The following is a 9,069-nucleotide window of genomic DNA, read 5'->3' as shown; positions in this document are numbered from 1 at the left end:
CGTGCATGTGAGAGAGTGAATGTGTGTGTGAGCGTGAGTGTGTGTGTGTGTGCATGTGTGTGAGAGTGAGTGTGCGTGTTTGTGGGTGTCTGTATGTGTGTGAGAGTGAGTGTGTGTCTGTGTGTGTGAGAGAGTGTGTGTGAGAGAGTATGTGTCTGTGTGAGAGAGAATGTGTATCTGTGTGCGCATGTGAGAGAGAGTGTGTCGGTGTCTTTGAGAGAGAGTGTGGGTCTATGTCAGAGACTGTGTGTGTCTGTGTGTGAGTGTGATTGTGTGCATCTGTGAGAGAGAGCGTGTGTCTGTGTGTGTATGGGAGAGTGATTGTGTGTGTCTGTGTGTGTGTCTAAATGTGTGTGAGTCAGAGTGAGTGTGTGTGAGAGTGAGTGTGTGTGTCTGTGTGTGAGAGAGAGTGTGTATGTGTGTGTGTGGGAGAGTGAGGGTGTATGTGTGTGTGAGGGTGAGTGCATCTGTGTGTGTGTGAGAGAGAGAGAGAGAGTGTGTGTGTGTTTGGGAGAGAGAATGAATGTGTCTGTGTGTGTATGGGAGAGTGATTGTGTGTGTCTGTGAGTGCGTCTGCATGTGTGTTAGTCTGAGTGAGTGTTTATGCATCTGAGAGAGAGTGTGTGTCCGTGCATGTGTGTGTGAGAGTGATTGTGTGTCTGTGCCTGTGTGTGTGTTTGTGTGAGAGAGTCTGTGTCTGTGTGTGTGTTTCTATGTGTGAGAGAGAGAGAGATTGTGTCTGTGTGTGAGAGAGTGTGTCTGTGTGTGAGTGTATGTGTGTCTGTGTGTGAGAGTGTGTGTATCTGTGTGTGAGAGAGAGTGTGATTGTGTGTGTGAGACCGTGTGTGTGAAGATCGAGAGTGTATGTGTGCATGTGTATGAGAGTCTGTGAGAGAGAGAGAGTGTGTGTGTGCCCATGTGTGACTGAGAGAGTGATTGTGTGTGTGTGTCTGTGTCTGTGTGCGAGTGTGTGTGTGTCTTTGTGTGTGTATGTGAGAGAGTTGTGTGTGTGTAAGAGAGTGTGTGTGCGTGAGTGGGAGAGAGAGTTTGTGGGCAGGATTTTATGCGTCGGTGAGCGGGGATGGGGCCCGGTGACGTCGGGCGGAACTGCCGACGTTAACACACCCCATTTAAATTTTCAGGAAGGCGGGGGCGCAGCGAAATCAGCTATGCGCCCAGTGACCTGTCACTGGCCAACTGAGGCCATCGACAGGATCATTTAAACAATTAAAGGACCTGCCCATCCAACCTTAAGGTTGGCGGACCGACCAGGAGCCCCAGCGGCAACTAGAAAAACCATGAAACCTCATCCAAGGGCGGGATGAGGTGTCAAGTAGGTTTTAAAAAAGTTTTAAAAAGTTTATGGGAAAATTATGGACATGTCCCAACTCATGTGACATTGTCACATGAGGGGACACGTTAGGGAAATTTTACATTTCTATTTTTTAGGTTTTTAACATTTAGAGCTGATCTCCCTGAGGCAGCACTTAGCCTCAGGGAGATGAGTGTGCCTTTTTGTGCGCATGTACGAAAGAGCACACTCTCCATTTTGGGATTTGGGAACACATAGCGCTTCTGTGCATACGTCACTTTGGGCGGGCCTTAATTGGTCCGCCCACGTAAAATGGCACTGTGCCTCCGGTCAGGGGCGCCAATCGGAAGCGTGCCCGCCCATCAACTTCCCCCCCGATGGAGGGAAAATTCAGTCCTGTGTGTGAGAGAGAGTTTATGTCTGTGTGTATTAGAGAATGTATGTCTGTGTGTGAAAGTGTGTGTGTGTCAGTGCATGTGTATCTGTGTGCGTGTGAGAGTTTGTGTGAAGATCATGAGTGTGTATCTGTGTGTATGTGTGTCAGAGTGTGGGTGTCTGTGGACAGAATTTTTAGGTTGCCGTGTGGGCGCGACCCGATGGACTCATCCCACGCTCGCACGATATTTTGGTTGGCAGACGCATGCAAAAGTCAGAAGCACGCCTGCTGACAATTAAGGGGCCAATTAGTGCAATTAAAGTTGTAATTGTCTCCAATTTTTCCTGGTCCATCCATGGGCAGATGGGCGAATCGGCCAGGTGGAGTGTGAGAGTCTCTGTGTGTGAGTCTGTGTATGAGAGAGTGTGTGCATGTGTGTCTTTGAGGATGTATGTGTTGGTGTGTGTGTGTTTTAAGTCATTCATGTTTCATGGGCTTCACTGGCTGTGCCAGCATTTATTACCCATTCCTAATTGTCCTTGAGAAGGCGGTGGCGCTGCAGTCCATGTGGTGTGGGTACGCCCACAGGGCTGTTCGGAAGGGCATTCCAGAATTTTGACTCAGCAACAGTGAAGGAATGGCGATATTTTTCCAAGTCAGGATGGTGAGTGACTTGGAGGGGAACTTCCAGGCGATGGTGTTCCCGTGTATCTCCTGCCCTTGTCCTTCTAGATGGTAGAGGTCGTGGGTTTGGAAGATGCTGTCTAAGGAGCCTTGGTGAATTCCTGCAGCACATCTTGTAGATGGTACACACTGCTGCTATTGTGCGAGTGGAGTTTGTGTGTGTGTGCACATGTGCAAACAGAGTCAGGATGTGTATGTGTGAGCGGAGTCGGGGGTGTGTGTGTGCATGTGTGCGAGCGGAGTGTGTGTGTGTGTATCTGCATGTGCGCGAGTGGAGTGTGTGTGCATGTGCACAAGTGAAGTCTGTGTGTGTATGTGCAAGCATAGTGTGTGTGCATGTGTGCGAGCAGGGTCTGTATGCGCTCGAATTGTGGAGTGTGCATGTCTGTGTGCGTGCATATGTGCAAGCAGAGTCCACGTGCGAGCAGAGTCTATGCGTGGGTGTGAGCAAAGCCTGCGTGTGCGTGAGTGGAACCTGCATTTGTGTGTGTGCGTGGGTGTGAGCAGAGTCTGCATGTGCATGAGCGGAGCCTGCATTTGTGTGTGTGTGAGTAACTTCTGTGTGCAAGCAAAGTCTGTGTGGGTGTGTCTGTGCAAGTGTGTGGGTGAGAGTGAGAACCCTGAGACTGGAAGTGAGCCGGACACACACCCTTCTCCTCCTCCTGCTCCTCCTTCCTCAAAAATCTATCCGCAAAGCAGACCAGGAGAGGAGGAAAACAAGCCAAAAGACAATCTGCTTTGGTCCTCCACTTTAATGTGAAATCCACCGAGGCCAACACAGAATGTGTGCTGTCAGAGTGAACGCAAGGTCAGTGTTAGTTAAACCCAACTCCTTAGCTCAGTCCCAGTCCCCACCCCTTCCCTGGTGACCAGGGGTAGAATTTTTCAATTGGCATGCAGGGGTGGGCCCAACACGCCGATGCATTAAATGACGCACAATAACGTCGGCCGTGCATCCTGACGTCATCACGCAGTCCCACGATATTTCATTTGGCAGGCTCGCACTGGAGGCGGCTGCGCGCCCACCGATATGTAAAAGGCCTATTAAGGCCATTAAAAAAGTAATTCATGTCATTATAACACTGCCCGTCCAACCTTAAGGTTGGTGGGCAGGCGAAAAGCCCAAGCAACCTTAGCACTTTTTAGGAAACCTCATCCAGGAGCGGGATGATGTTTCCTGAAGCTTTTATTAAATAAATAAATAAATCTTCATACATATAAAAACATTCCCAACTCATGTCACACATGAGGGGACATGTTCAAATACATTTTTAAACCTATTATTTAATTTTTTGAACATCAATTCAATCTCCATGCCTCAGGAAGATTGAAGCACTCTTTCGTGTGGCGCTGGCTCCAACTCTCCCTCCCCCCCCACCCGCACAGGTACCACTGATCGCTACCAGTCGCATCTTATGCTGGGCGGGCCTTAATTGGCCCGCCTGTGTAAACTGGCGGAGTGGAGCCAATTGCAGGTGGCGATTGACTCTGCGCCGGCTCCCGCTGAGTCCGCCTGCCATATGAAAAATTCTGCCCCAGGATTTGGAGCCTACTCTGTCTTTCTAGCTCTGTTTTGAAAAGACAACAAAGGTTTTATTGGTTAACTCTGCTGCTTCGCACTTCATAATGGTCATTTTTATTAATTACTCTTTTTTAATTATCAATTTATTGTGTTGACATTGATTTTTTTTTAAATTCATGTTTAATGTTGTGCCAAACCTTATCCTGTCAAAATTTGCTCATCATCCCCTTGAGTGAGAAAAAAATTGACATGTGGTTCCCCCACAAGAAAAGGTTGGACAAGCCTGTGCGAGGCTGTCTCATCTCTTTAATATGTCCCAGGTGCACCCTTAGAATCTCTGCTACCTGCTATTACCAAGTTAATCATTGGACATCCCTGTTACCCTGCAAACTTTGGCAGGGTCAGCAGTAGCAGTTCCTAGGTGGCATAACTCAGCACTTCTGCTGCCAACCCCTTGTCCCAGCAGGTTATTGGGACTATCTAATGTAAATTGTGTGTTAAGTCCAAAATTGACTTCAAAATGAAATTGAATGAGATTATCCTGCTTCAGGAGATCTCACTTTGCTTCTCTTCACTGACAGATTGGGTTCTCTGATTCCAGGCCCAGCCTACGTTTTCTCTACAATTACTAAATTGATACAAAATAAAAGACTTTGCACATGGCATGAGAGTCAATATTTCAGATTTCAAATGTTCCTGATATCTGTCTTTCCTTGAACGTTGACTGGCCTACTGCACATTTCACAAACTTCTAATTTTATTGGGAATGTCATAATTCAGTGTCCAGATGTTTCAGAGTTAATGAAGAACTAAATAGCTACAAGTGATATTTAAGAAGTTTGATGCTGATTAGATTTCATGGAAGGATGATTCATTTGCCATTTGTAAGGGTTGTAAGGGAAGCAATGAAGTGAAGTGATGAGTGCCATGGGGAAATGGTGAACAATTGAAGAAAGCCATAGAAGTGCCTTGGGAAAAGCAGTGTTGGGTTCAAGGGAGGGGGAAAAATTGCCTATGAATAGTACTGAATCTTAGAGATGCCACAACCTACCAACTCTAGAAGCTGTTGGCTGGCTCATCGCCAGCCATCCATTAATTGAACCATTTGTGTATTATGCACTGTGTTTCAAATGTGGGTGTGGGAGTCGGCAAGCCACTGATTTTCGGAGCAGACTCCCAACCACTGCCAAGGTACGTAAAATTTAGCTCCTGGTGTCTGCACATGCGCAATTAAATGTAGAAACACAGAAGTTGCAATCAGTGATCCAAGGGAATTACCACTCAGCCTCTCAGATTTTTCAATTTATATTCAATATAAATATTTGTTGCATATAAATATTTTTTATATATCTTTGTTTATCTAGCGGGACAGTTACAAGTATTTCAGTAAAAATACTGGTTTAAAAGGGTATAGCGCTTTTTGTTGTAAACACTCAGAATTACATGTATTTGTAGTGTAAGGATTACTTTAGTGATCTTTGGCAGAGTGTAACATGCATCATTTCATTAGCATCGCTATCATATTGTGTATATTTCAAAAACAACTGATAGGCTTGGAACTTCCACGAAGCGGCAATCATCATCGAATTGTTGCTCTGCTCCATCTTTTCCATGCTTAGATGCTGCTCTGCATTTCTTGCCCAGTCTTCTGAGCCTGGCTTCTCCAGAAATGTGGAGTGCAGTATCCATCTGTGAGATCTGATAAGATCACAAAGTGCTAATGAATGATACAGGTTCTCTTAATTAATCTAACTAGAAAGATTCTAATGTTCTCCCATTTCAGCATCTGAGTACTCCACGATAATTTTTGAAGTTTTAGTCTTCCTGAAAATATATCCCAACTTTATATAAAGAAGAAATTCTGGTTTCAATTTTAAATTTGTTTGTTTGAAATTATATCCCCCCAGTCCTGTGGCTTGAATCCTCATTCAAAATAATTTCCTGGATTTGTTTTTCCAGTTGCTATTTGACATTGCTTGATTAGAGCACACCCTTGTTGGAATTTAATGGAGGAAGTGGCCTGGCCCATCCCCCAGCTGAAAAGTCAGGAGCGAGCTCACCTCCATGTGGCCAGGACGCCTCAAGCTGATTTTAGGGCCATTAATTGGCTCGAGGCAGTCTTTTATTTCCATCTGGAAGGTAATCTCATCTCTAAGAGTTGCCAGCCAATCAAATGACTAGCAGCTCTCAAGCCTTAGCAGTGCCGCCAGGAGATGTGGCCCTCTGCAATGATGTGCGTCACTGGAGCTGGATTAGAAGGTGAGTTGAAGGGCTCCACCGGAGCCAAACTGGCAGACACTGACAAGGGAGGTGAGGGGCCTGGTTTTAAACAGTGGGTGTGGGGGAGCTTGGAGATGGAGGGGTAGTGTTGGGAAGCACTGTGGGGGCAGGCTTTGTTGGCACATGATGCCTGAAAAGGAGGGTCCTCCCAGCCCACAACAAGGCTGCCAGGGATTACCTAGCTGCCTTGCCATGTACTGTGGGATGCCCCTGCAGCTGGTAAAATACCAGCGGTGGTTGTAGGAGGCTCTTAAATGAATAAGAGCCTCAATTGGCCCAAAGATAAATGGGTCACCTAATACCTCCCCTGTTGCTAGTAGATTACCAGTGGTGGCGGATGGGCGACAAGCATGGCACTCCCATCTTGCCATCCTATTTTATGTTTCTCATGCTCCTGGGAGAGGCATAAAATTCCACTCCTCAAAACAGAGTTTTACATGGTAAACCATTATAATCTATTCTGCTGCATTACTGCTCTAGATATGAGAGACTAAATGAGTCAAGTAAAGAATGAAATATAAAAGATGATAATACCCATGGGCCAGAATGTTATGCTCCTGCAGCCCCCAGCAGGTTCTGAGGCGGGTGTGGGGAGCATGAATTTCCATTGCATAAGATTCCCTCTGAGATCTTGGTCACCCCTGGTGGGGCGGGCAGGGCCTTGGAGGTGAAGCCTGCCCTTGACCCAATTAAGGCCCTTAAGTGACCACTTAATGGCCACTTAAGGGCCTTTTCCTGCCAACCTCAATTTTTAGGCTGGCATGTGGGCAAATGGCAGATCGGGGGGGGTTAAACCCTGAAACAAACAGAGTTCTATCTCAGGCTGGAATGTGGGATGGGTATGCACCTGGGGGCACCTTCCCTTAAGGCCTGGTGACCTCTGGACTTCCCTTACCCCCCTTTCCACTGCTGGCCTATTCCCCAGGACCCCCCCCCCCCTCCCCCGGTGACCCCACAGGCCTTCCCTACCCTCGCCGTCTGGGACTCCTGCCACTTACCTCTTCTCCAGTTCCCGGCACTTAGTTCCAAGCAGCTTCCTGCAGTGCCTCTTACAGCCACTGCAGCACCGTTCCTGGAGGGACTGGAGAGTTTCTGGCCAATCTGATTGACTGGCAGGTCTGCAACATGGGAATTCCTCCCGGTGATGGGCCTTATGCCAATCAACACTTGTTAGAGCGTTAAAAATGGCACTGGGCCTGCTGGAGTCGGTGGGAATGTGTTCCCTACTGACTCTTTTTATGGCGGAGGCTCAGTCCTGAAAATTCAGGTCATAAGCTCCTGAGAGACCTCTTACTACCCACCTTATCTATTGCCACCACTATCGACATCAAGGATTGCAATCTACTGTCTTGTTTCCTTTCCATTTGCTTCTGTCATTTATATGCAGCCTCCTACCAACAAAGATAGAACAGGAAAATATATTGAAATAAGAAATATCAGAGGTAAATGTGACTCAAGTGCCCAGACCATGAATCAATTATATGAATATACAACAGCTCCGAAGGTGAGGTGAGAGTGACTATCCATTGCACCAAGGAGCCCTGGTAAAACTAAGGTCAGTGGGGATTAGGGAGAAAGCTACCTACTGGTTGGAGTCATACCTAGCATAAAGGAAAATGATTATGGTTGTTGAGGTAATCATCTCAGGTCCAGGACATCGCTGCAGGAGTTCCTCAGGGTAGTGTCCTAGAATCAACCATCTTCAGCTGCTTCACCAATGACCTTCCCTCCATCATAAGGTCAGAAGTGGGGGTTTTTGCTAATGTTTGCATAATGTTCAGTACCATTCGTGACTTCTCTGATACTGAAGCAGCCCGTGTCCATATGCAGCAAGACCTGGCCAACATTCAGTCTTGGGCTGATAAGTGGTGTCATGTCCATAAGACATAAAAGAGATCATAAACTGTGTAAATGAAACCTTAATTTCTGCTCATTTAAAAATGGACTTTGCTGGACCAAAAACATAGCTGCTATATTCACATGATTTGCAAGTTGGCTACTGTTCTGGAAACTTCCAACAGTAATTACATACAGGACAAAGCTGAACCCTAATCCCACATATTCATTGTGTGGACCCATTACCAACAATGAAATAAAGGAGCAGCAGACGGTCTCTTTCCCCACCCTGGATTTACAGCAAAGAGTTATCAAAACTCGTCTACCTGTAATTGCCACCATCTGTCTCCTAAGGTAAGCAATAGATTTTGACCAGAGACACAGAACCTGATTGTTAACCTGAAACTGACTCATCAATAGGCAACATCACATGATCTAAGATAAAAGCAAAATACTGCGGATGCTGGAAATCTGAAACAAAAAGAGAACATGCTGGAAAAACTCAGCGAGCCTAACAGCATTTGTGGAGAGAGAAAAAAAAGAGTTAACGTTTCGAGTCCTTATGACTCTCCTTCAGAACTAAAGAGAAGTAAAAAATGTTTACTTCTCTCCAGCTCTGAAGAAGAATCATAAGGACTCGAAACATTAACTCTTTTTTTTCTCTCCACAGATGCTGTTAGCCTGCTGAGTTTTTCCAGCATTTTCTGTTTTTGTATCACATGACCTAAACTCCTTTGACATTTGGAAAGTTTAAATGTTACATTCCTGGACTCCCAGGGCAGTCTGCTATTAACATCTAGCCTCTCAACACCAAAGCAGGATTCCATGCTGACACCAAAGCCTGCATCAATTCTAAACCTTCCCAAAGCCTGGTTCTATGGAAGATTCCTGCCATTGCCTGTAGAGTGAACCAAGTCTCTGTATAGCAACCTCATCTTGCTGTGTCATCACCAACTTTGAAAGAAGTCGGCAACTCTGGCTTTCAGTCAGCTGAACCTGCCTGAACTTTAACTCCAACATGAAGGAACCTTCACTGGACTCTGACATGTGAATTAATAT

The 9,069-nt window shown here is 46.2% G+C and overlaps 1 protein-coding gene across 2 annotated transcripts in view; it reads left to right on the top strand.

The window, feature by feature from the left end:
- The window catches only part of LOC121269068 (echinoderm microtubule-associated protein-like 6), a 738,052-nt gene that overhangs the window by 363,460 nt on the left and 365,523 nt on the right, over positions 1-9,069 (top strand). The gene's annotated exons all lie outside the window — the stretch shown is intronic.

This window comes from Carcharodon carcharias, chromosome 2 (genome assembly GCF_017639515.1).
Source record: "Carcharodon carcharias isolate sCarCar2 chromosome 2, sCarCar2.pri, whole genome shotgun sequence".
NCBI classification, from domain to species: Eukaryota; Metazoa; Chordata; class Chondrichthyes; order Lamniformes; family Lamnidae; genus Carcharodon; species Carcharodon carcharias.
Note: the sequence above shows the minus strand (reverse complement) of the source record. Positions and strands in the feature narration are given on the sequence as shown.